This window comes from Pyrgilauda ruficollis, unplaced genomic scaffold, assembly GCF_017590135.1.
Source record: "Pyrgilauda ruficollis isolate IOZ18807 unplaced genomic scaffold, ASM1759013v1 scaffold36, whole genome shotgun sequence".
In the NCBI taxonomy this organism is placed as follows: Eukaryota; Metazoa; Chordata; class Aves; order Passeriformes; family Passeridae; genus Pyrgilauda; species Pyrgilauda ruficollis.
This window is the reverse complement of record NW_024525045.1, coordinates 4,808,718-4,836,152: the sequence shown is the minus strand read 5'-3', so window position 1 is coordinate 4,836,152 and position 27,435 is coordinate 4,808,718. Positions and strand designations below refer to the sequence as shown.

Here is a 27,435-nt window from a genome sequence, read left to right as displayed (position 1 = left end):
ATAACAACAAACTCATCACCATTATTTCTTGCCTTTATTTCTTTAGAGCAAACAGCTTTAAGTGCATGTGGAAAACAGCCAGCAGCACTGGCAGGCACTGCAGAACCTGACCCCCAGCCCTGCCAATTCACCCACCTGGCTCTTCCCCCTCACATCCTCCCGGGTACACCCTTCACAGGCTGGTGAGATGTCCCTGTCCCCCAGCAGCAAATCCTGCAGAGGGGGCCTCCTACCATGCTTGTTAGTCTGACTTTCCTAATGGGATTACAAGGGCACAGTGGCACAGCTGAGTAATTCCTGCACCAAACCAGCAATCCTGCTGCTGCTGCTATTGTTTGTGTTTTCATCAGCCCCCTGCCTGCTCCAGAGCTGCAGCTGACACCTTGGCCACACCACCGATGCGCTTGGCAGCCGGGACACCTCCAACTCCAGCAGCAGCAGTACAATCCTGGGTAACATCTGCTGCTGGCTGTTATGGCAACTGCTCTGCTGCCTTAGGGGCTGCTAACACATCTCCTGTCTGTCTGTACAGCATCCTCCTTCACTCACCAGTGCTCAGCTGGGAGAGTTGGCAGCATTTCTTTGAAATTTGGTTTCCATAGCGCAGCCCAACACAGTCGCACATGTGCACGCACGTGTGTCTGGAACAGCACCCTAGGGCTCCCTAGGCTTCCCTTTGTTCTCAGAGAGGAATCCCATTCATTCCAGGGGTCTTGGGATCACACTATTCTCTGCCAGTGGCTTTAGTAACTTCATTACAATTATTTGTGGATTAAGCTATTATTAGAAGCAGAAATGACACCATCTTGGCATTTTGGCGAGAAAATGACACTTAGTCTGAAAGCAAGTAAACTAACAAGCCAAAGCCAGCTAAAAGTAGCCTTCAGCTCTCGATCAAAATTCAAGAACTGAAAAACAGCTAATGCACAGGGGAAAAGAAACCACTGAGGAGCTAAAAAAGTCCCTTCTGTTTTAAGAAAATCTCACAGAGGCATGAGCTATCATTGGAAAGGAAACCTCCCAGCCCACTAAAAATGCCTGGACACATACAGAGTATCAACAGCTTTGTTTTACAAAGGTAGGGATCTCATTAGCATACATTATGTTTATTCACCAGTTATCAACAGTGTTAGTTACTCTTACAGTGAAGCATTCAGCACTGTTTTGTGTTAATTAGCACTTTAATCCAGAAACAAAATTCAGTGAAACCCCCTGGGAAGCAAAATACTACTTTGCCCAAACAACTCTTTAATTCCCCATTAGGAAGGCTCTGGCAGCAATGCCGGGCTAAGGAATATGCACACTGGAAACCTTCCACTGCCCACTCTCAGAGCTCCACTCTTATCCGCTGCTCATTTTAGCTATGCTATGTGGACATGTAACACCAGAATCATGGTTTGTGGGGACAGGCTGGGAAGGAGACCACTAAAAGCAACTCAGTGAAGAAAAGGAAAAGAAAAATTAGATAGGCAAGACAATTGTTTTAACCCAGAGGATTTCAGTGACCCAGTCCTCAGACACTCCCGGGGCTGGGTCTGTGTAGCAGCAGAGCTGTGCAGGAACAGAAGTGGGTCACACTTGCCATGTCTTATAAAGTCCATGATAAAAAAGCAGAGTTCAAAGGCATCTGTATCCTCGAGCTTACAGCTATTCCAGCCTCAGCTTCCACATGAAAGAGATGCCAGCCCTACAAAAGGGCAGCCAGGGTGTGAAGAGAGAAACTCTCTCTCATACTAAGTCTGTAGCAGACAGTAAACTACTTCACCTTCAAGCACTGAGTTATTTCTCTTCCACAGTATTCCTGTGTTTCTGTTTCTGCAGCCTGCAAGATTTTCTAAAGATGCTACCAAACATTTTCTTACACACCTATTTCATACCTCATTAGCACACCACATTAAAAGCTGCTTTCCTTCCCACAGCTCACTTTATTCCATTAATTTTCCTTGCTCTGTGGCATTTGAATTCCTGTGATCATAATAAACAGGATACAATCTATTGGTATTTTGGTCTTCAGCTGAGGGCTTTAAAGAGGTAGGCAGAAAGGCAAGTATTGGAGAAGATCCTTTAGTGAGAGGATGACTTGTCAAATTCAACCCTAATCCTTCTTCCATCCCCAAAGGAGGCTGTGTTCTTCTCAACAAGGAGGATGGCTGCAGGTTAGAGCACCCCTTTGCCATGAGACCTCTCAGCTGCCAGCATGACAGGCACCATTTTGTTTGGTCGGGCTTTTTTAATCTGGAAGAAAAGCTTGCCTCTCCATGGTATCTTTGCATGACATACTGAGAAGCTCCACAGAAGTTCTTGTAGTGTGACAATCCTAAAGCAGCAGTGCTGGTGAGCCCAGGAGCTCATCAAAATGAACAGGAACACCCCTGGAACTGCTTACAGCAGTGTGTTTAGTCAGGCCCACAGAAGCCTCAAGCCAGCAGCAGGAACTAAAGGCAGTATAGCAGTACAAGCAGTAAGAACACACTGTTACAAATTATAATGCTCATGCCACCATTGAAATTACAAATCCACATACATCATATCCTGCTACAGACGATGAGCAGCTCCCCAGCAGCACACAAACAACACAAGTGGCCAGTGGCTGTCACCCACAGCTCCACACACAGACCCACAGTTTATAGTAAAACTTCTCTTAAGTTAGTTCATACAAGTAGCAGATAAACATTTGAAGCAAGACATGACAACAAAATTACAGTCTCTGCCTTGATGCAAACAAGGATCACTCACATTTTGGTAAGATCATGTCTCATTTCTCAACACTTAAATATTTATCACCCACCCTTTCAAAACAAAAAGAGCTGATACACATTTTCTTAGCAAAGATCTTTGTCTCCAGTATTTATTTTCATAAAGGCTTGAAGGCACGTGCAAAGAAAGCAGAGGGGAAAAACCACACTCAAGTCTGAAAGACTCTTATGCTCTCTTACTCCAAATCAAACAGGGGAACCCTAACTGGCCCCCAAGGAATCAGCATGGAGACCCAGCTCACACACGTGCAGTGCTCCAAGAGAGGGTCTTCATGGCAGGCATTAGCGAGACAATCCCTCATTAATGGGCCTCTTTTCCTTGCTCATTTTGTACATGAGGAAAAGCTGTAAGTACATCTACCCGAGTATAAGCTCAGGTCTTCCCATGCACTTTTTTCTTATGACTACAGCCTTAGAGCAAAGTGGAGGATACCACGTTAGAGCAGCATCTCTCACTGCTACAGAGGCAGCGTTTCCAACACACCTCAAGGAGCTGCCCTGCCTTCTCTTTCCAAAAGTTACGTCCCAAACCTTTCACACCCAGCCAGAGGCCAACAGAAGACTGTGCAGGGCTAGGCTGAATGACTGCTGCCATATGTTTTGAGGGAGGAGAACAACAAAGTCCTTTAAAGGACAGACAGGGATCCCACATTTACTTCAAAGAAAGCTTATACAGTCACAGGTGCTGCAAGCCATAAATAGCATCTGTGCCTTCCACTCATGACATTGCACTCATTTCAAAATGTTCATGCACTGTATCTTGAAATATTGCTGAAAAAATGGTTAAATATAGAAACAATGAGGTCTCAAACAGCAGAGGGGGTGACTAAGAGTCAGAAAACACAGGCTTTGTAATACTTCAGTTTCCACTAGCTGCTCCCTAGTGACCCAGGAAAGCAGGTATTTACTGCAGCAAGCGGTCAGCACAACTCCTGAACCATTCGCAGCTTTTTCACCTTGCAACTCTTTCCTTCTCGCAAACTTATCCCTGAGCACCGATTCACAACACAGCAGTTACAGCGCGGGGAAAGCCAGGAAGGAGAGCACGCGGCAGTGCCGGTGTGGGAGCAGCCGGAGCCGGCCATCGTGTCACGGCCCTGGCAGAGCGGGCCGCGGGGCTGCCGCCGCCGGGCGCAGCGCGGCCTGCACAGCGCGGGCGGCTGGCACCCTCTAGGGACAGCACCAAAGAGCAGCTCACAGCTGCTGCTCCACCTGCCCACAGCGCCGACTACGGCTACAGACACGGCAGGAAAGGAAAAAAAAACAAACTCAAGCAAGCATAGAAACAGGCTTCCCATGACAGGCAGCACTGGCACAGGCATTCCCTTCTCAGTATTCCTTTGCTCTTTCACGTTGGTGTCCGGTGCAAAGGGCTACACCGACGTTGTGTGGAAGGCTCTCAATTACTACCACACTGTACAGGGCCCAAATACAGGTTTCTCCCATTAGATCTTCCAGCTGATTGCATCAACAAATTGCAACTACTTGACAAATAAAGTGATAAAAGAGTGGTGTAAGGACTTCCAGCAGGCTGATGACAGAAGCTGGTCTGCAGTCCTGTATCTCTGGAGCTTCAACCTCTCTAAAGAGGTTTCTCAGAATATTCCCTTTACACAAAAGGGAAATAAATCTGTAATCCGCATACAAGTAGTTTCCACATTCTTATTTGCAACTCAGGTGAAGCACCCTACTGATTTTCAAGAAATTCCCCACTTTGATAGGTGGTTTTCCACAATTACAGCCTCTGTGAGATCAATGGGATTATTCTTAGGTCAAGTAAAATGGAGAACTGCAACCCATAGGCAGTGATGAAAACCTCCTTATTTCAAGGCACTTCAGTGGCTTCTGGATCTAGCAGGGAACATTCTAAAATGCAGCTAAGAGCATTGTTGTGGTTTCCTTAAGCATGTAACAGGAAAAGAAATCTTTGACTTCAAACCAGGAAAAATAACTACTTAACCTACAAAGCAAATGTTTGTTTGTTTTTAAAAATAGCTTTTATTATCCCATAAAACTGGTGGGGAATTAGTTGGAGCTACCAAAACTCATCTTTTCTTTGGCACAGAGTTAAATAAAAACATAAGATAAACTCTGTGAAGAGTTTTCACCAGAAGTTATAACCCTGCCTGAGCTCAGACTTCCAAAGCAAAGATTTTACAGATAAGTCACAACAGGAAAAAAAAGCAGCCACCACCCCAGTGGTTCCCAAAAAGAACTGGTAGCAAATGATTATCCTCTTTCAGAAAGATACACATTTAACTTCCACACAGCCCCTCAAATTGCATTATCAACAGCTGATCCTGTGTTCAGGTGACCTCCATTTCACTAGCCCAGTGGGAAAGCATCTAAAAACCAAAACTGGCATGGAGGAAAAAATCCTAAAAAGATCATAGTTCCTGTTTTCCCTCTAGCACGTTGATTTCGTGGCATTCCTTACAGCTAAACAGAGTGCTACTTGTCTGTTACCTGTCACAGTCCAAGATCTCCATGACACGCATAAATTCCAAAGCCTTCTGTCTAGATGTTTCACAAATCAATTCTAAATAACAAAACTCACCCAGCTATATGGGAAGATGCTTTTCCCACAGAAGAGCAAATGCATTCTCCATTTGCTGCCCTGGTACCAGCCCTGCCACTTATAGAAACACTGGAAAGAGAACCAAGCAACAGGGGAGACCAGGCAGGAACATCCCCCAGGGCACACAGAGACAGAGATGTCAGCAGCCACTAACAGGTTTTAGGAACAAGATGTGGGTTTGGATCAGGTGTCCTTTGTACAGCAATGTTCTTTATGCTGAATGGCCTTAACAGCACCATGGTTTAATAAACCAACACTTCTTCTCTAAAATATGATCAAAGGCCTAAGAAAACCACTGCAAAACCTCTCACCCACATCCACAAACTTTGGACAAGAGCCACAGAAACCTTTATTGCTGACATCTCATTTTCAGGATGTGCAACCTATTCTCTATTTCTGTAACAGCCACAGCTTGCCATAATCCAAAACTAGTATTTCTGTTCAAATACAACCTAGAAATACAGAGCAAACACAAACAGAGACAGAGAGAAACTGGAGTTACTTTCAAAAAGACCACTCAAATCTGGACTAGAGCAGAATTTTAGACAGTAATCTTGGTAGAAAACACATTGCTTATTCTAATTTGCCTCCAATCCAAGCCAATGACATATTTGTATTCACAACCCAGCTAACAACAATAACAAAACCCAGAACTGCTCCATAACCAGAGCACTTTCAGCCTCTAACTCTTTGAACAGATAACTCTTTTTCAGGTCACAAGAGAGCTTGCAAAGGAAGGTATTTGTTGGCACACTCCAATCTACCTGTACACTCCTTTTGTTTTCAAACAACTCACTTGAGTAGGGAAAAAAAGCACATGCCTCAGCATTTGAGGTAGGAATTTAAATAACATTATTTATTTTATTTAATGTTTTTCATATTGTTTAACAAAGAAAAACTAATGGTTTACAACCTAGAAAGAGTGGAATCAGGTATTAAATGAACAGGTCAGGCTCCATACACAAATGCCACAGATTACACAGGACAGGTCTAAATTCAGGCCATACCAGAAAAGCTTGAGAAGCAGGATCATATTGATTGCAAATGCACACATGGTAAAAAAAACTTTGAGAAATACAGTGTGGAACTCAGTGGCAGGCAGGATGTCACCTTCACCTCAGTCACAGCCTTCCAGCAGAGGTTCCCATTCTTCACTATATCAGCACTTAGAGGAACTACCTGGGAGCTAAGCATGTTTCCTTATTTGTCTGCATGAAAAATTAAAAAGAACCCAAACCCCACCATTTTTCCCCTGCAGATGAAGTCAGGCCAGAGACACACAGTCACTCACCTCTTGGCTCCCACTTTTGATACCCTTCCTCTCCCTCAGATGCCAGACTGACATTACCAAAGTAGTATCCAGCACCTTCTGCCTCTGAGCCAAGACTCTGCCTGTGATGGAGGTCAGCACCAATTCCCACCTGGCTCTGCACATGCTCTTCACAGAAGGCTGTTGGATTTTCAAGCCAAGAAATCCCTTTCCAAAGTCCTTCACCAAGATAATGGGCTGTCCCAGGGAGCCAGGAGTTGAGCTGCCTAAAGCATTCCAAACTAATTTAATAATTTTTAATGCAAAACATCAAATGCCTTGAAGCTAAGAATTTCTACTGAAAGCTGGGCAATCAACAGCTGAAAACAAAGGAGGAAGAGCTGGAAGCAGAGGCCAATACCAAAATGATCATCAGCTACCAATATGACACCAGCACAAGTAGAGTTCAGTATAGTTCTGGATATCATGCCAGGTAACTCTAGCAAAGGGAGTATTTACACTACTGTGTTTAAAGTAACGACATGAACACCCTGCTGAGACATCACTGAAAGTACATGAACGGGCCTGGCCACCTTCAAGAATGAACCAGCTGCAGAACAGACCTGCCAACGTGCCCAGGAAATGAATGTGGTTTCTGTGTCCTGCTCCCAGATGCCCAGCACAAGTCCACTGACACAGAGGAGTGACTTCTTTGCAAGATCACCAGGACAGACTGAGGCTGGAGGAAATGATGAGGAAAATAACTTTGCCTGCCTTTAAGAAATGAAGGGTGATGGAAAACCTTGCCAGTCTATACTCCCATAGGGTGTAGAGAAGAGAGAGACATAGCAGCAGGGGATGAGACAAAGAACAGAACACATGTGATAGTGGACATTTCAATTAAACACAGGAAAATAAACTTTTAACCATGAAGGGTGGTCATACACAGGGACAAGGCATCCTTGGAGAATGGAGAAGGTCCTGAGCAACCTTATCTCTGTAGAACTGCTGGAGCTGGACTTGACAACCTCCAGAAGTTCTCTCCAAACTCTTAGTTCATGAATGTCTAAGAACTTATTCAGCCCAACAAACCAGAGCCTGAATTTGTGCCCGCTTTGGGACAGCCCCAAACACAACCAAAGCAGAAGAGCCACCTAAGCCAAATGCTTAAACCAAAGGCTAGCAGTGATGAACTGGCCATTCAGGCCACACAATTGCTCTTCACACAAGGCTCTGTTTCTAACCTAACCCAGAAATGAACAAAAGAGGCTCCCAATCAGGCTTCTTTCAACTCTAAGTCAGCTGTACAATCCCTGCTTATTATTTCAAGGCAATTTCACTTTGAGGCATATACAAAGAGTTCAGCCAGAAGAAAGGAACCAAAAGGAACAATCTCATTCAATTTCCGAGGATAAGCTTCTACAGCTGCAAAAGGGAAAATTAGGCACAAAATGTGGACATAGTAAAAAAAAGAAATGCAAAGTAAAATCTCTACATATGGGGCCAGCAAAAACTGTGTTGTCTCAGGTGCTGCTCTCCCATCACCCCACTCCCCCAAACACAGCAGCTGCAGATGTATCCTTGTATCTGTCAGAAAAGATCCCACAAGAAGAATATGGATTGTTTCCACTAGCAGTATAATAATGTGGCTTCAGATTCCTTTTTTATTATCAGTGCCAAGAATCCAAAATAAAGAAGCTAAGAGTTAGGACTCTCTGAAAGTTTTTAAGGCTATAAATATTACAGAGCTGTCTTGATTTTTTTTGTTTGTTTACATATCACTCAGAAAACCCTACCCAAATCTGACAGGTCCAGGGGCAGCCAGCCAAGCACCTTTTCCCTGTTTGACCATGTCAAGTATCACCTAACCATGACACCTCTTGGGCTAAAGCACACAGGGCAAATTATTAATTTCCACAGAGAAATCCACCTACAGAGAATCCTACTGGCATAAACATCAGCCCTCACAAGACAAGAAAAGGGATCTGTGTGTATACAGTGCCAATACTGTCAGAGAAGTTATCCTCTCGATTGCAATGCGGGGGCTGATTAGCCCCAAAACCTTTCCCTTCTTAGCACATCTACAAGCCCAGGGAGGCTCACATTCCTCCTGCTTTACACCAGCCAGGAAGCCCAAGCTGCACAATGGAATAGTGAGACCACCCAGACAAGAGCATGGAAAAGAGACAGGGTCCCTCAGAGCCACGCTGCTCACTGGGACATTGTCACCCTTTCAGAAAGGAGCAGCTCAAACACAGCTCCTCACACCACACCCAAGGAAGTGCCTGAAACCCACAGCTTTGCCCTTATCACCATGCAAAAGAAAAAGCACCCCAAAAGGCAAAACAAAACACACCAAACCCAATCAAAAAGCATCCTGCCCCTTTTAGAAATAATATTGCTGGGTTTTTGTCACAACACAACAATGTGCTCACTATATCAAACCAAGGAACAGCTATTGTAGCAGCTAATGAGTGACACTGTCCCCTGGACAGCTTTTCTGTACAACATGTGGTTTTCATTTTATGTCTCTTGTCAAGATTTCACTCCCTTTCTTTTATTTGACCTCCAGAAGATAATAAAATCATACAAAATCTAAAACTAAAGTACCTTAGGTTTCTGGCATCCATTAACATTCACATCCACAAGGCTGTTGATTCAACAAAATACAAAATAAGCAAAACTAGGCCAATTATAAGTTGTTTGGCCTGTATTTGTTAAGTTCTAACACAGTCTCTATAAACATATGTCTTCTGGTTGGTATTTCAGGAAGAAATCCTTAGAAGAATAATATTTTGATTAGTAACATGTGTGTTTTGAAAGACTAATACTGAACTCCAAGGGAGATTAAAATACGAGTAGAAACTATGAGCTAAATACACATATGTGCAAAGAGCTTTCATTCTCACTGACTGAAATGTCTGGTTACAAGTAATTTGTTTTTATTATTAAAGTCCTAATAGCCTGTGCTATTGACTTTTTGTAAAATTAACTGATATTTATGAAAATATCCTGTTCTTACAGAACCACTTTAGAACATTACTTTAAAAAATTACCTAGTATAAAACAGAAGCAATGTCATTCTCTATATTATTATGACACATCTCAAATGAACTTCCAAAGGACCCTAGTAATTTTAGGTAATGCCCAAATGTTGACCTCTTCTCTTTTTAGTCTTTCAAGACTTCTCAATCAAGCAGGAAACACAGATCAGCCAGATAGTGTTTTTCAAGAAATCACAACTATTTACACTCACAAAGCTATTGATTTACTTCAGGGCATCAAGCAGTTCCCTGTGTGCAACATACAATTAGATTTTTAAACAGATGACCAACTTCCTAGGCCACCCCCTCATTCTTCTGCTGACAGCTGGGCATTCAACAGGGTTATGTTCTTAAGTAGTTCCAGTAGAAAAAGTGAAAATGCATAAGTAAATTATTTAAATGTTACAGAGTACACATTGGAAACTTTAACCCGAAAGATTGTTTATAGTTGTTTTTGAAGGAAGTCTGGTCGTCTATGTTGCCAAAGCTTTCATCAGAACATGGGATATCCAAGTGAAAATATGAAGGTATATGCATATTCCCTTTAAACACATCCCTTTCTCACACCAAGGGAAAATATTCTCAACTTTCTCTGACATTTCAGATGGAAATTTAAATGCAGAGAAAGGAATTTTTCATTACTGCTGAAATTCACTCCAATATATAATTAGTGCTCTAATTAAAGTTAACAATCATGTATCACTGTCTATGTAATGTTACAATTATTTTATGGTAACACAGAGTTGCAGCCAACAGAATAACTCTCACCTCGATGTCATTTATGCTTTTGTCAAGCAGCTTGAGCAAATTAGGAACAGTTACAGCTAAATACCAAACACACACTGTCAGGCATAAGGGCAGACTTGGTTACAATTACTCACTCTCAGCATCAGTGCTTCACTCTTGATGAAGTAATGCTAAATTCAACACGACTGCTCTTCACAAAAGATCAGGCTGGCAATTTACTGAGGAGGCTGCTGGGGCACCGTGTCACTGGCATGCACAGACACAGGGAATGGAAGCTGCTGCATTTCCAGGGAGACACCTAGAGATGGCCTCCACCCAGCACAAACTGTCTGCAGAGCTCAGCTCCCTGGGAAGCAGCACCCTCTGCCTTTCAAATCTCATCTATCAGCACATGATTTGAAAAAACCACAAGTTTCAAAGCCAGCCCCAAAGGACTGGTTGGTGCACCCTGATAGGAGGTACTGCCCTAACCAAGACATCCTGCTGAACCAGTGCCCACATGACTGCCAGCCACGAGGAGCAGGCAGGGTGAAAGGTTAAGAGAGGTTCACCTCTATCACACAGGAGCTTGGGTTGGAAGGGACCTTGACACCCCTGTGGACAGCACTTGCTTGGGGTTTCAGGAGACAAGGACATAACTCCTCTCAAGAAAGTAATGGGGAAGATGGATCTATCATCCTATTCCAAATATAAATTTATCTGGTGATCTGCAAAGCACATCAAATGGCACTACAATAATTACCTGGAGTGCTGAAGAACCTTGTCACAGCACATGTCACAGTTGAGATGGCCACAATACACAGAGTATCACCACACTATTTCAGAAAGCTTAAATCTATGCAGAGTTACACCTTACCTCATCAAAAGGCTTCAGGTGTCTGCCCATACAGAGTAACATCAGATCTCCTCAGAAGGCTGCAAGCAGCTGCCCTTCTTGTTCTTTGTCCCAGCCTTTTATCCCCTCATGCTGATGCCCTGCCCCTGTGTGCCCTCTGCTCCCTTTGGTGTTGGTCAGTGCCCCTGGGCACTCCATGGCTCATTGCTGTCAGTGCTGCTCACCTGCTGCTCACAGCTGTGCCCACTGGGGATGAGGCTGGGCCAGCCCCATCCCAATCACCACAGACTGTGTGCCTACAGAACCTGGCATCTGCCTGTGACACAGGACTTCTGGAAGTTCTAATCTGATCCAGAAGAGCAAGCTACACCAGTATGAGCCTATACTTTCAAGGCAAATCTAATCCCACTTTCCAACTTGACTACGCAGACAGAAATCTGAAGATGTTACACTGCAGTCAAAAGAACTACAGCATAATTCTGTATTTTTTATCCAGAACCTGTTCAATCTACTTAAAGGAATAACTACATTTAAATTTGGCTGTCACTGACATTGTCTATCCCACCGTAACAACAAATGTTGAAGCCCCAGATAGGTTAATATTTATGAGAAAGTCAACAGAACATCAAAAGAACAGGAAACAGCATTTCCTGCCAAACTGTCTAAAAGCAGTCATACCGTTAGCACTGCACTTTGCTGGCTTTTATTCCTGTAATCTCACAGATAGACATGAAAAAGCTAAAAAATCTGCTAAGCCGAGCCCAGGATAATAGCAACTAGAATGTATTACTCTTTAGTCATGGCTCAATTTTCATTTCTTTTTGCACTTTTATGACAGAAAAAAAGTGTTTGTTAAATTGTCCTTGTTAGCTAATGTTAGCAGGATGTGTTTGGCATACTGGCTCTGGGGCATGTCTGGAGCTCTGACACTGGCAAAAAAAGTCAGACAAATCTCTTGCATTATCTTTTTTACCTCATAGATGTTAACAACAACCAGCTGCACTGTAAACTACACCAGGTGGGTTCAGGACATGCTGCTGGGATGATGACAGCCCCAGTTACACACTGAGCAGCAACCCTTCATTTGCATCATAGAGCTTTCACACCCCAGTTTTCAAGCTCTAATTACAAGTCACTTGCTGACTCCCATTCTTGATCACTCAAAATCTTCCCCCAAAATAAAGAAACTCAAATTTCTCATCTGAATCCCTGACAGATCCTTCAGGATTAGGAATGAGGATCTTGTGAAACACACACTGGGAAACAGTGGTAGAAAACAGAAACCCAGAAGCCTTGGGGACAAAGACAAAGGTATAAGGACGGAGCAGCCCTTATACCTTAATTCCAGCACAGCTCAGTAGCCATCATCATGGAATTCAAATGCAAAGTTCTGGTCTTAAAACCCCCCAAACCAGGCATGCCACATTATTCCAAGGAAACCGATTTTAGCCCTATTATCTGAGTTGAGTTCAAAATATATATATAAATCCATTGATATATTCACACATCAAAACATGGAGTTGTCTTCCACACTACACTGAACAGGGAACCACTGCTTCCTTTAAGGAAACAGACACAGGAAAAGTTCTTCTCTCAAGAAGAGTCACTCAGTACTATTTTAACTGTATTTTATCTGGTGAACAGTCATTCAAATATCACCTATCAATACAAACCCATGTGCTCAATGCAAAGCCTCACACTAAAGGCAGAGGAGAGGCCTAAGACCAAAGCCAAAGGCTTTCCACTGCCAGTTTGGGAGAGAGAGGCACGGCTGGGCAGGGCAGCACGGGGCAGCTGCTCAGGAGGGCAGGAGCACACAGATTATCCACTGGCAGAACTGGAAAGGAGCATTCCTGGAAGAAGTGGGTTTTAATGTGGCACGGATGGCAGGCCGAGATAGGGTGCCTGACACAACTGACACACTGTTCCCTGCACAGAGAGGCATTAACAGAGGCGCTGAGACAAGTGGGAGAGGGACACAAAGCACAACGAGGATCCAGGATTGCAAGGGGTGAGGGCAGCAAAGCAGGGAGTGGGCAGATGTGGGAATGAAGAAATGGGAGAAAGATAATATTTAACTGCAACATACAGGCCATGGCTAGTGGTTTTGAAGTGTTCTCATTGTAAGAAAAACTCTAGGAAAAAAAAAAAAAAGGAGATAAACTTCACATTAAGGCATGTAAGACATTGTGTCCCACTGTACTACTGTCCATCCTTATTGCAACACAAGTAACTGTAACATTCACCTGAAACCCTTCTGCAAGCAGTTTTCTCCTTACCCTTTCTGAGGAAAGAATACATAGAAGGCAAAAAACATTTCATTGCCAACACCTCCAGCCAGCTGGAACTATCATGGCTACATAACTCCAAAACTACCATTCCATCTTCTTCCATTTCCAAGCCAATTGGAGTTAAACCACTTGGAGTTGGTGTGTTACGTGAGCTCCATTTCTTTTAGAAAGTACACAGAAACATGGAAACAACTGGGTATGCATTTGAAATATAAAAAGGAGCAGGTGTCTTCTGAAAGACACCTGAAGAAAAGTAATCATCTACCATGACTACAGGTTTTTTTTTTTTTTTGGTTGTTTTTTTTTGTTTTTTTTTGTTTTGTTTTTTGTTTATATTAGGGATTTCCTAACAGGTTATTATTTGACCAGAAAAGCCAAATTTCTGTTCATGGATCTCCTGGATTTCTTCTTTTGTAGGTTCGCTTACAAAACCTCCAAAAGAGTTTTCATTGATTCAGGGGAAGCAATGAGGATAAATTCATGCAGCACTAAAGAGACCAATATAATTCAGCCCTACTTAATGTTGTACAACTTCGTTTCCATCAGTGCTTGAGATTTTTGCTGTTTAATGAAAGGGTGTCAGCAGAACAGAGGCACTGTGCAATCACACAGCTCAAAGCAAAAGACAACTGTTACTCATGTAAAAGGCAACTGTTGCCTGAAGTGAGATGCAGCTTTGGAACAGGCAGATGCTTTTCAGTAACTTGCTTTCAGAGGAGAGCCCTGCACGATATTTAACATCTGCACTGCTTCTGTAATTGCTGTCTATCCACTGCTGTAGGTCCACCTGCTACCCATGAATTGGAGGGGAAAACTCTGTGCCTATATACTGACAGCAGAATCGTGATGGCTCAGCACATATTTTACTATGCATTGCAAATATGTGATGAGGTATTCACGCACCACATGATATTCTAGAATATCAAAGTCTGCTCATTACTGGTTTTAATACTTACTTATCACTCCCTTTCTCTCTGCATACAGAACCAGAGGTATGACCCAGGACTTGTTTGCCCAAGGTCTCTCCCTGTCACTGTTGTTCAGCAGAACAAACTTTTGTGTATTTTGTTCCATACAGCTTAAAGTTCAAAGCCACGAAACAGTTCTATCCCAAGGATGGCCAAATTTAGGCCCCTGAACCACTTTTCAGACTTGAGACCACTTGAGGCTAAGTAACAAAAAAAAGAAGAAAAAAAGAGAAGCCAGGAAAAAGGCTGTGCACTTGTATCTTCAAAGAGAGACTGAGATTGGTACAAATACCACAAGTTATTTATGGCCTGCGAAATGCAACAGAGGCATTCCTAACAAAAGACATCAAGCCTGGCCTGTGCCATGGTACTTGCACAGCAATGGAGAAAGCTCTTCCAAGGGACAGGCTCCAAAGATGAATTCTTGTCTAAACAAGCACAGTCCAGTCAACAGCCCCCAGGCTGACTTCAGCCCACCACTTTCACCCAAAGACTCAACAAGCTCTGAATCCTTTCTCCTGCACCTACTCACGGCACGGAAAGGAGTGCTGTGTTTGCTTCCAAAGGGAAAAGAAGGGGGATGTGGAGGACTGGCACCCTTCCCTCCCTCAAACTGAACATACATTTTGCACAGTGTCTGGGTAAAGGCAGCCTTTCCTTCCTCTATTCTGTTGACTTTTTGGCTCAGACTCCCCCCAGGGCTGCCAGAGCTTGCAAAGGACTAAGAGGGAAAGCAGGCAGGGAGTAGAGAGTGGGCAAGGAGGAAGCTGCGACAAGCACCTCACAGCAGAAGAAAGAGACAGAAAAAGTAGTTTAAGGCTTTGTTACACACCACTGCGGCCAGAGGACACCACAGCAGTCTTCCCCCTCCCTCTCCTCGTGTCCCTCTGCAATGCACTTTTTCTGTCCCAGGGCCTGGCAAACACCCAGATCACAGGAGAATATTCTCACACTTTAAAAATACATTTTCTTCAAACCATGTCAACCTCTGCCCCTAAACCATGATAAAAACCCAATCCAGAACAAAGATCACTGAGGAATTTGCATCAAAAGATAGACACGCTAACCCTTAGTTGAAATGTTCCAGGCAGCTTTTGGATAAAAGATGCTTCTAGGCCTTGTTTGCAGAGCTATTGTGCTCCCCATGTGGGGAGCTTTTTATTTAGCCCTGGAAAAGCAGAGCCAAAAGACACTTAAGAGTCCAGAATTTCATTCTTGCCTATAAATTAGAAGTACACTCCTCAAAATCATCAACCAAATCATGGTTACCAAAGCAGGTACATCTAGCATGGGCAAGCAATACATTTAGATGATAACGATTTAAAAACTAAAATACAAAGATAATAGATTTCCTTTTTGCTATTCTAAACATTCCTAGTCACTCTACTTTCAGAGAGAATATCTCTGTATTACTCTTGTAATAAATGGCAACACATAAAAAAAATGAAACCTTTTCCCCCCCTCTATCATATCCAATTCAATTGCATTCATTAAATTGAATTATATCTACATCATTTAATTTAGGTCAACATGTCAAAGTAACCTAGGATCATGTTTGCTTTAAGTCAGCCAGCATTATTCTCCCACCTGAACAGCTCCTTTCAGACTCAGTGACAGAATTGCCCTCCACTTCCTCCACACTCTATGAAGGAAAAACTACACTGCAATTAAAAAAGTCGCTGCAATGCTGACAGCTTACTAAGCTTCAGTGTAATTAATATTATACAACTGCACAACAGCAGTAAGGGGAAGGAAGTCTAGCAGCAAGTTGTTATTTATTAATGACTGCATTAGGAATTTAAAATGCAATACAGTGTATCTTTCAACTTTTGAGGTTTCCTTTCTTTTTCTTTGGGTCTGCAGATAAAACCTCATTTCACAGAGGGAGCAGAAGACTCTCCTTGCGATAACATCTCCCTTTCCCCATATTTTCCTGGGATCCCAATGACAGTAGCTGCAGTTCACACTGCTGTCTGCACAGTCTGAGCCCACACATGTCACAAACATACCCAGATTTCCCCATCTGATGTACTTTTATACAAGCTTAAAGAACATCTATATTATGTCATCTCAAAACATTACACTGTGTTCCTAAACATGCAGTATTTGGGTTCCAGCTGAAAAGTAACTTCACAGTACCCAAGTAAAGAGGCTGGATGTTGGTTCCCAGTGTAATGCTGGGAGGGAGAGGCTGGGCAGCACCACCTACCCCCAGTGCTCCAAGGGAACTCTCTTCCTGTGTAAAATTTAAGAACAAAAATGCAACATTGAGCTCTTCCTGTCTGTATCATGAAGAAAAAAAACTAGTACCAGAAATGACAAGTAATCTACAAAAAATGTATTTAAGCAATGTGTTTATGTTGTGATTATGCATCACTGACATGAAGGAGAAAAAATAATAAACTACTGCCTTGAGCACCCAAACTAAAAAATGGAGGAGGGGTAAGGAGACCTGGGAAATTAAAAAAAGGAAAAGGATAAAAGAGAAGTAGAAAAAGCCCTCCCAGCTCTGGAAGGCTTCACTGACACACATCACCACCTAACACTAATGCAGCTCAGTGTCCTCCTATTACACTGCTACTTGTCTGTTTGTGCTCTGCCCAGAGAGGGACAACGTGAGCTGAAATCATTTACACTAAGCAGGCATGCAAAGGACAGGCAGCCTTCAGTTTTCTTACATTTTACAAGAGAGAGAAAAATTTTTCCATGTCAGAAATGAGAGGAAAGGGGGAATTATGAAGTCAGGCAAATTATTCATCCATGTGGGGTAGGGCAGCCCGCGAGGGGGATAAACTTGGAGACAATCATTCTGCAGCTTTTACTTAGATTTAGTGCATGAACTTGGGCAGTTAGCTCCTGGTGTTTTGTTTTTCTTATCAACGAAAACAGGGATAAAGTTGGCTTTGGCTAAATTAAGAATACACAGTTGTTATAAAACAGACAGTGAGTATAATTTAGATTCAGAAAATTATTATTGAGTTCTGTGAAATGCATTTCCAGTTCTGTGAAACTGGAAATATTATACACATGACAAGCAAGTCTTTGTGTAATAATCACATCTGTGTCACTACTTTATAGGCCTTTGACCTTATGCTAGAAAAGTTACAAACATGTTTTGACTTCTGGAAGTGACATATGCACTGCAGAACTGCCTGTTAGAAACCACAACAATATTCAACTATCTCTCTGTGTATCCATCCTCCTCCAAAGCCAACACAAGGCTTAATTTTCTAGCTTCTCTTTGCTATTGATGCTCATTCTCTCCCTCTCAAGACTCCTTATTTCATCTTGCAGGCAAAAGGAAAAAAGTTAATGCAACTTCTATAAACTGAGAGCATTTTGAGTTACTCAAGCTGACTCACTTTCCATAAATTTAAAAGAAAGTGCTAGTCAAGTGACAGACACAAGACAAGAGTAAAAACCCTGCTTTTAAATCCAAGTGCCTGGGTCTCCCCACCTCCTAAATGACAGCCCAGGGGTGCACATTAATGGCTTATCTGCACAAGTTATTCACCAACCTGACGAAACTTTCTCGCAGCTCTCTTCGTTTCTTTCCTTCGTTTTATCGTCTTCTTCAGCCTCTCCTTCCCCACAAAGTCTTTTCTTTTTTCCCCCATTTTGTCCAATGCTTTTCTTCTTTCTAAACCATTTTCTTCCCTTCTCTGTCTCCACCCTCTCTGAGGCTCTGTTCCCTTATCTCCTTTTCCTCATTTCTGCATCAATTTCATCCCCAGTGCCAGATGAAGTTCCTAGAATTGCTCAGAAGCAGACTTTGCCCCTTTTGTCTGCCTGCAGAGGAGGGAGCCTTGCAGCTGGAGAATGTGCAAGTAGTGCATTCTTGCCTGTACCCTTTGCTTGATTTGCCCTTACATCTGAGCTCCAGCAGCCAGCTGAAAGCAATCAGATCCTTTCCTGGGCCAGACCAAGTGTTCTTGAGATACCCCAGCTGAAAAACATCTACAGAATTACTAGTCAGATGCTTCAAAACAGCAAAATATGGCTAATAAAGGAGACTACTTGCAAATAATGTGGGTATTGTGCTTGAGCAAGTAAGGGATGTCACACAGGCTATAAATGAAAGGTAAGTTTTTCAGTGTAGATTCATGAACACGGCTCACAAGTAAATTACAAATATAAACAAAATATTTTAACATTGCACAAGGTTGTTAACATTCTAAATATGCCTGTCAACTTGTCTGCCCTGAGCAAACCCTAACTCGTCTCAAATGCAAGGCCTGCCATAACAGAACTCCAGCTCCAGCAGGTGACACTCCCTTACACTGGTGTCATGAACAAACTCTCACAACCACTAGACCAGGATGAGGCTTTCTCTGTATGCACATGCCCTTAAGATTACTGCACCAGTTTGGGGTTTTTCTCAGGGAAATAGACAAAAGATCTAGTGGCTGGTGTGTGAAAACAGTGGCTGTACACCTATGTACAAGCACAAAGTCTGTTTTGGGTCAACACCACGACAGACTCACTGCCTTTATAAATGCATTACTTGGGTTCACCCTGCACTAACAGAAGACACCAGAACACCCTCAGGAGAAAGGAGTCTTTCACGGAGCAGTTTCTGTCTTTGAAGTAGCTCAGGCAGCACTGTACCCTCTCAACAGATGGGGTTTTCAGTGATATTTCATTCCCAACATGCAAGCCCAATCACATAATGAGAAGAGGCCACACAGAGTAGGCACAGTCCAAGCTCTGGTATCATTATCCAGGTACCAGTGGGTGCTCCCTGTGAGGCTGGAAACCACACACATCACTCTTCTTGAGAGACTGAAACACACCACTGAAGTTACAAACCAGTTCAATATCCACACAAAACTAGAAATATACAACCACAATATAAACAGAGATGTTATTTATTATTTGTAAAGTTCATACCACATGAAATACACATGGGAAACTAAGGGGATCTGTTCTTTCAGGGAGGAATTATGGTGGTTCCAAGGAAGGTAAAAAGGAGAGGAACCCATACTGTGCAGAAGAGAGTGCCATATAATCCAGCCTTCCACGTGAGAGAGAGCCAGTGCTGAGGGATTGGACACCACGACTGTGCTTGGCTGCAGTGGGATGGAAAGAAACCTGTGCCAAAAAAAAGACACGTGGAGCAACAGCCCAATTCCAGACTGCTATTAACTTGTTTAACGACGGAAGAGAGATGAGGAGCAAGACCTGCCACAGCTCTTTTATAAAAGCAATGTCACAACACTATGTAAAGGATGAGGACTGCAGCCAGCAGTACTTAGCCAAATTAATTGAGATCTGAAAATAATAGTATAACATGAAGTTCAGTACTAGCTGAGCAGTTAGCAAGCTGATTTCTAGGAGAACTGACTGGCCCATCCTAATTTAAAAAAATTTCCAGTAGAATACTGCTGCAGTGAGAGACACAAAGGAAGCAACAGGCATATTAATTTCCCTTTCTTGTGCACAGCTATTCAGCTCTCCTGGACAGTGGCAGCAAGTGTTCATAAAGCAACTTTCAAACAAGTGTTCTCTATTAGAAGAGACAAAGAATTTCACATCAAAGTTTCAAAATACAATAAATTATTTACCTTCTAGATGATGCTGATCTATTTCACCAGCTAGTTTGGTGAATTGCCATTATTACGTGAAAGCTTAAGGAGGCAATGGAAACAAGCTGAAGTGCAGCCATACACCATTAACACCTGATAGCACCACTCCTGCCACCTGCTGAAGAGCTGGGTAATTAATGTAGAATGTGTTACTTCTGCCAAAACTCTGCAGTTACTACCCCCTACCAGTGAGATACACATATATATTCCACCTTCCATCTCTATTTCCACTTCTATCTTTCAGGGCACTGCAGAAGTTCCTCTCTTATACAACACCAAATGACAAACATCCTTACTTCTGCCAACTCATTCTTCCTGATTATAATGGCACCTTCTTTTTTTTCAAACAGATTTGTGTGCTGAACACTAGTAACTATTACATAAATAAATGAGCAAAAGTAAAGGTGAAGGACACAAAAGTAGCAGCAATCTATATGAAAACAGTAAAGAGCTGTAAGACACAACACTTTTTTCTGAGATAGTTTAGACATTTGAGCCCTATGCTCCTGCAGAACTGAAGGGTTGCACCTAGAGCAGGTGCTGTCCAAAAGTCACCAGCAGAAGTCCAGCTGCAACTCAGTACAGGACATACACAAAAGCAGTACCAGAAGGCTTAGTTCTTTGCTCTTTACACATTACACATTTATGCTTTCCCTCCTTTGTAGCTGCCAGTTATTTGCAGAGTTTTGACAGCAGCTGAGCCAACTTTCAGGACACTCCAACAGAAATGAGATTTAGTATAACTGGAATATAAGGTGCTGATGCATCAAGAGCAAGATGTGCTGAGAACCAACAGACCTCACTGAATACACCCAATTTTTCTTTCTTGTGGGAATATTCACTTCTGGTACAAAATGTCAGTTGAAATTCAGCCAGAAATTTCAGGTTCTGTGGAACTTGTTTACAAAAGAAACACAGCCTTACTGCAATGGCTGTGCCATCCCAGCATCCCTGAGTGCAAGGCACACAGGCTAGAGGGAACTAGCACACCTCAGCAGAGCTGCCACCCTGGCATCCTGTGTTACAGATCCAGAGGCAGCAATCACTGCCCAGGACAGACCACCACAGCTCCACCTGGCAGCCCCAAAACTGCAACCTGGCACATCTGCCAAGAGATCTGCCTGTCAGCCAAGATACAATGGTTAATTCTGCTCAGTCTAGCTGATGTAGGTAGAGAAGATTTAACCCTGAAGGGAGCAGCTCTGTACTCTGTCATGAGACGCCCAGCATAAGTCATTTTATAAAACTTTGCCTTTCAGAGGCAACATTACTGGCAACCCAAAAAAATATGGTAAAAAGAGGGTAACTTCACCAAGCTCCCCAGAGCCCTACATATTCAACACAGCAAGCAACTCAGACTTCAGAACCATTGTGCCTGCTGGTGAATCAAACACATCTGGAAGTCCCTAAGTGATCCCACTGAGTGGTATAACTGAAACCAGAATTCGGTCTGGCATCTTCACATTTTAACTTCAGTATCTTTCAAAGACCATCTTTTCAGATCTGACTGTATTTGCCTCAGATATTGCATCAAAAGCCCTGATGAAATCCAGCATCAGTGTGTTTCATCAGTCAACAGGAAGTCTCACAGAAGACTCACAGAAGTGGCAGATGATTTTCGTCACCCTAGAACTGAAGTCGCGATGTTTTAAACACAGATTGAATAAAATACAATTTGAATACAAGAGGAGTAATTAAATGCTATATTAAGATAGTCTAAGATTTGTTAGCAACACATGAAAAACACCACTGTCCTCTAAGGAAACAGATGATCAATTTCAGATTTGCTTCATCAGTTTCATTCTGTTTTGTTTCTGCATTCTTGCTGCAAAGGCACAGCAGAGTAAAATACATTGCTAACAAAACTTCATTTATAATATTCCAAGATGCAATGAGACAATACAATAGTTTAGCTGGTACCTGAACTGAAATATAGACTCTTAGGGGACAGCTACTCAGCACAGTGTCTGGTCAGAGCCCAAACCAATCATGATGGTTCCTTGAGTGTTTCCACCAAAACTCCATCAGTGTAGTGCATCCTGTTTGATAATGAGCCAAATTCTGATCTCTGTGCCCAGCAGGTGGGACCATGTAAATCTGTTGGTGGTGCAGCTGTAGGGATGCTTTGGGATTTGACAAAGGCTGACAGCATGCACAACATTTGTGGAAAGTCAGGAGAGACATGTAACTTCTTCTAAGTTTTCAAAAATCAGGAGTTTTGGAATACTTTATGAAGACCTTCAAAGCTGAATGTAAAAGCACTTCAAATCTAGTCATGTAAAGAAAACAACTCAGATTTGATGTAGAGGTAACTAGGAACTGTGAAGTGGCTGCTGTGTCTAAGCCCAGCAGTCGCTTTAGCACAGCTGAACATTTGTACTGGGCAAGACCCTCAGATGATGGAAAATGCCCACGAACTTTATGGGAACACTCTTGCAGAATTGCTTTCTGTTTTATGCAGAGAGAATGTATTACAACTAGGCACTGCTGTGGGGTAAACTGATGACTGATGACCTTTCACTTAAAACTTTCCCTCTACTTCATGAGCTGTCTTGCCTGAAAAACTAGAAAAGCAAAATATTTATCTGAATTAAATGATTCACAGAAATGATATGTTTAATCATCTAAAGACTCATGTAAGTCTCATAACACATAGCTTTAAGTCCAAAGCAATCTTAATATCAAAATGGCTAATAAATGACTCATAAATACCTAAAGATTTGAAAAGGCTCGTGAACCCTAGCAATTTGCCATCTGTGCCTACCAGCTAAGGATTTAGGTACACCTATGTAACGGAGGAGAACACTCCACTGATGGCGAGACACGGGGCCTGAAGCCTCATGCCGTGCATTTTAAAAGCGAACTCAAATAGGAAGAACAGGGTCTGCGTTTCCATTCGAGGCTTCTTGCGCGGGGTTTCCAGTGGAAATCACCGGGAGCGCACGCAGCGCTCCTCGGCAGCGCTGGTGACAGCGGGCTGTGCGGACCGACCCTCACGTGACTGTCACACACCGGCACCGCGCCTGTCCCGCTCCGGCTGTCACCTCACCCGCGTGCGCCGAGCTCAGCCGGAGGGACAGAAAACCGGCCAAGGGAGGATGCCGGGCCGCCGGGGGGGCTGTCGGCCGCCGGCCGTAGCGCGGGCAGGCGCGGAGCGGAGCGGAGCGGCTCGCCGCTCGCCGGCCATGGGCGCCGGCAGCCCCGCGCTCCGGCCGCCGCTCCCCGCCCGGGCCGCGGCGCCGTCAGGAAGCGGAACTGGGGGTTTCCCTCCCGCTCCCCCCGCGCGGGGGAGGTGTGCGGGGCGGGGGCCGCCCGCCGACCCTCCCCGGGGCAGCGTCGCGCCCCCGCCGCCCGCGCTGGCCATGTGCGCGCCGGGACAGCGCCGGCCGAGAGGCGCCGCGGGCACGGCCCGCGCTCGGCCCCGCTGCTCGGGACGGCTGCGCACCGAGGGGGACGGGGGGCTCCGGGGGGAGCCCGGGCCGGGCCAGCGCGGCCACGCCGCTTTCCGTGCGTGCGGGCACCAAAGGATGCTCTCCCGGCAAGGCTGCGGGTGGGCTCGGCACGGCAAGAGCTGCTCTTGGTGTTAACCGCTTGCTAAGGTGGGAACCGTGGTTCAGGGGATGAAACCGAAGTGGTGTCCAGGTTTCATGAGAAATCTGCTCTCTGGGCATCACCACAGTCCATGAGCTCTTAGAGAGCATCCTCCAGGCAGCACGGAGACCCTGCACAGATAAAGGCTGCATGTCTCCCAGTCCTGCCAGCTGCAATGGCATCCCTCTCTCTTCACCATGGAAAACTCAGCCGATCCACAATTAAGTTTAGCCATTAAGCCCACAGAAATGACACAATAGTCACAGCTCTCCCAGCCCCCAGCACAGCGATCATACCTTCTGCTAGGAACACAGCTCTTTATACCTTAGCACTAAAGCTGCAATGTGGAGAATAAAGGATTGCTGTGAGAGCTGTATCTTAATTTCTTTGCACAATAATACTTACATTCTCCTCTGTAATGCAGCATTTTCTTTCTCCAGTTCAACTGGTAGGGATGGGAAAGGAGGTAACCATGAGAGATAACAACCCTGAGTGCATGGCAATCCCTGTAAGAACAGATTGAAATAAAACCCGAGGAGCTTCAGGTGTAATCCCTGAGGGGCAACACCCCTGTACAGTGTGAGTGCGACAGCTGAAGCTGCAAAGGTACCAAAACACAAAACCCAACAGAGTCAGTTAACATTTAGTTAGACTTTGTGTTAGGGAATTAAGTGTTGCAAGATCTCCTGGATTATGTCCTTGCCCAGAAGCAGTGTGTGTGTTTTGAGGTAGTTGGCTGTAAGGCACGGCAGGTTACAGTGTGGTACAAATTCACCACAGCCTCCTCGTGCCTCCCGGTTCTCTCCTCCAAGCTTACTGAAGATACCAAAGGCAGCAATGGAAGTGTTTCCCCATAAAGTGAATTATCTGAAGTGTGCTCCAGAATTGGCTTAAAAAAATTAAGTTCTCTAGGCTAGGCATTTCTACTGGGCAACAGGTGCTACATTGTAATATCTTGGAGATGACATTTGTTTGAAGATAAAACTCAGTAAGAAAATACTACTGGATTGGAAAAGATTTCTTGAGAAACTTGACACAAAAAGCTACTGTGAGATGAAAAACAAGACTCCATTCAATTTGCAAACAATCCATATAAGGCTCATTTTAGGAATGCAGCCTGATGTTGCAAAGAAACAAAGCAGAAGAGTAAGTAGCCTCAGAGACTAGGGAAGCATTGTGCCTCAACACAAGGATGTAATTTAGGATAAATTCGACTGCAATTTATTGCAGACAGCAAAGAAAACACACATTACATATGTGAGAAAGGACAAAGAAAATTAATGGTTTATTCCATTCAGTATGTGCATGTACATTCTGAATAATGGTTTTAAGAAAATCATCACCATAAAGCAGACCAGAAATGTCCAGCCATCTCTGTCTTTGGGCACAGTGCTGTTGCTCCTGCTCAGATGTGGTCAGCTCTGTGGTCAGGCCTGTGCTCCACATTACTTCTTCCTTCACAACTGCACATGGGCAAGCTGGGGTTGAGTGAATATGCAGATACTCGTCAGTGAGCATTTGGCTGCTGAAATCTATTAGTAGACATCAAGAAGTAAAAGAGCCAGCTGTTTCCACCACAAACATTTTCAAGCCTGAAGGGAAGCAAGAAATATCCACAAATACTCAAATAATGAGCAAAAAAAGCAGTAGGATTAAATAGAGCACATTTTTTATTATCGTCCTTTTAAGTAAGCATTCAGGGATAGTCTAGGAAAGGACCTCTGTCAAAGACAAGCTGAGCCTCTCAAATTGTCACACACAGTGCAAAGCACAATTGGCCAGGATTTTACATGCATGTGGTTGTTAACCAAAATCTCTTTTGGTTGCAAGGGTAACTCTTTAGGTGTGTTTCACAGTTCTTCTGTATTTCAGAAGTTCTTTGGTTTTCAGATTTCAGTCAATTGTTATACAAGGCCACTGCACTCCCTGAGAGGCTTTCCATTTGATTTTGGGTACCCCATAGTGTGGTTCTGCTAAGAAGGTGTATATGCTGTAAGCTGTTAATTCTCCACCTTTAAAAAGCGTTACCTTGATAAACACACATTTAGCATTAGTAAAATAGCAGCAACAGCAGAGTTGTAACTTTGGATATTCAACTGATCTAGAACTAGAGATTTAGTTTTACAGAAACAAGTAATTCTTAAAACATGAGTTTGAGCCCTTTTCCTACAACTGCTTAGGGCTGTCCCTGAGAAATGGATGGTATAGCATCACTGATGAAGAGCAATTTCAGCACAGCATAAAATGGCTGGCAGTAACTGTTTGGACTGGGTTTCACACTCAAAGTTGGCTTTAGATCTGGAACACTTTTTTTTTTTCAAATTTCAAGAATGTTTGGAAAAATTTTGTTTCAATACCACTGCTAATCAGAAGCAAAATCCTTCCATTTGCAGTTGCATTAAACAGCAAGGCCGTGTGAGTCTTGTCTCTGTTTAGCAAGACCATGAAAACTATTTTCTTTCAAGGCTCTGTGTGAATTTGAATAGACAAAAGTTCCACTTTCTCACAAATGCATCAAAGAATTGACTCCCTTTCCCCCACTGGCCATTTCCCCCAGGCTGACACCAAAACAAAAGATAGTGACACTCTCTTTAGGTTTGCTTCTTTAGCATGTTTGGTAATCTAACATTTCTAGAGCGGCCTTTTGAAGAAAATCACAGAAATCTGTCATTTTATATACCTGTACTGGCACAACTTACCCAATATGCATTAGTTTTCTAACACAGACATCCAGCTTTGTTATCTGGGGATTCTAGTTCATGCCAACAGGTCACTCAGGAGTGTGTGCATTTAAACATGTCACCTAAGTTTTCTTTGTCCCTGAAATGGTCATTAAGTTGATTAGTGAAAAAGGCATTTCTTATGTATTTCTCATACCATTAAGCTGGTGCACGCAAACATTCAAGACAAGCATTTTTTTTCATTGAGATAACAAGATAACACCTTCCCCCACCCCTGCCTCTTCTGCCCCTGACCACAAATGCATTTCTGTCATATCAGCATGCACTAACTGTGAAGTGAAACTAACTGCTGCGGGTTTTTTATCATCTGAGCTGCAAAACCCCCAAAACACACTGTAAAGTGTAGCTTCATTTTCTCTTGGGCTTTGAACTTTTTCCCATGTGCAAGGTAGAGAATCTTCCTGTCCATGAGACCTTCCTTAGCTTCTAGTACAGTTTTAAGTTGTCACTAAAGGCTGATGCAGATATTTGCTGCATGGAATTTAGGAATCTCCATCACTACTAATAGCACAAGAAGGTTGACTCCTTTAACATAATTCTAAATGCAAGTGCCTTTTACAAAGGTCCAGTAACTCAGAAACTTGTTAGTCTTCATTCTTCCCTTCCCATGTAATTGCAACTCCATCTGATTTGATACAAATAACAGCATTGCACAATCTTTAATTATTCTGCCACCTGCAGAACATGACATCCAACCTGCTCACAGGCACTGCCTTCGCAGGATGAGCATGGTTGCTCTGGAACACAGCTCAGCCTGCCCAGGCACAGCACTGAGGGGAGTTTTCTCCCTCCACAGCTGATACCTGCACTGCATCTGCATTGCTTCATCTCACAGTGGAAGAACTCAACAAATTCGAGGTGATAGATCTGTTTGAAGTTTAAGGTGTCATAACACGAGATAGCAACAGAAGGAAATGAAAATCTGCAAACACAAAATACCTCCTTCAGTGCTCAAATTAAAAACTGCAAAAGTAATACTCTTGTACATGCCTTTAATATCTACACATAGAGGCCCACTCTGCTGCAAAGGTTACACTCTGTAAAAGCAGG

The 27,435-nt window shown here is 43.4% G+C and overlaps 1 long non-coding RNA gene across 1 annotated transcript in view; it reads right to left on the bottom strand.

Moving 5' to 3' along the window:
• Nucleotides 1–24,991: 24,991 nt before the first annotated feature.
• Nucleotides 24,992–27,435, bottom strand: part of LOC121357991 — a 42,809-nt gene continuing 40,365 nt past the window's right edge. The window contains exons 2-3 of the long non-coding RNA XR_005955815.1: nt 26,344–26,464; nt 24,992–25,236 (exon numbers count right to left, since the gene is read on the bottom strand). This is a non-coding gene — a long non-coding RNA (uncharacterized LOC121357991). The remainder of the gene's footprint in view (nt 25,237–26,343; nt 26,465–27,435) is intronic.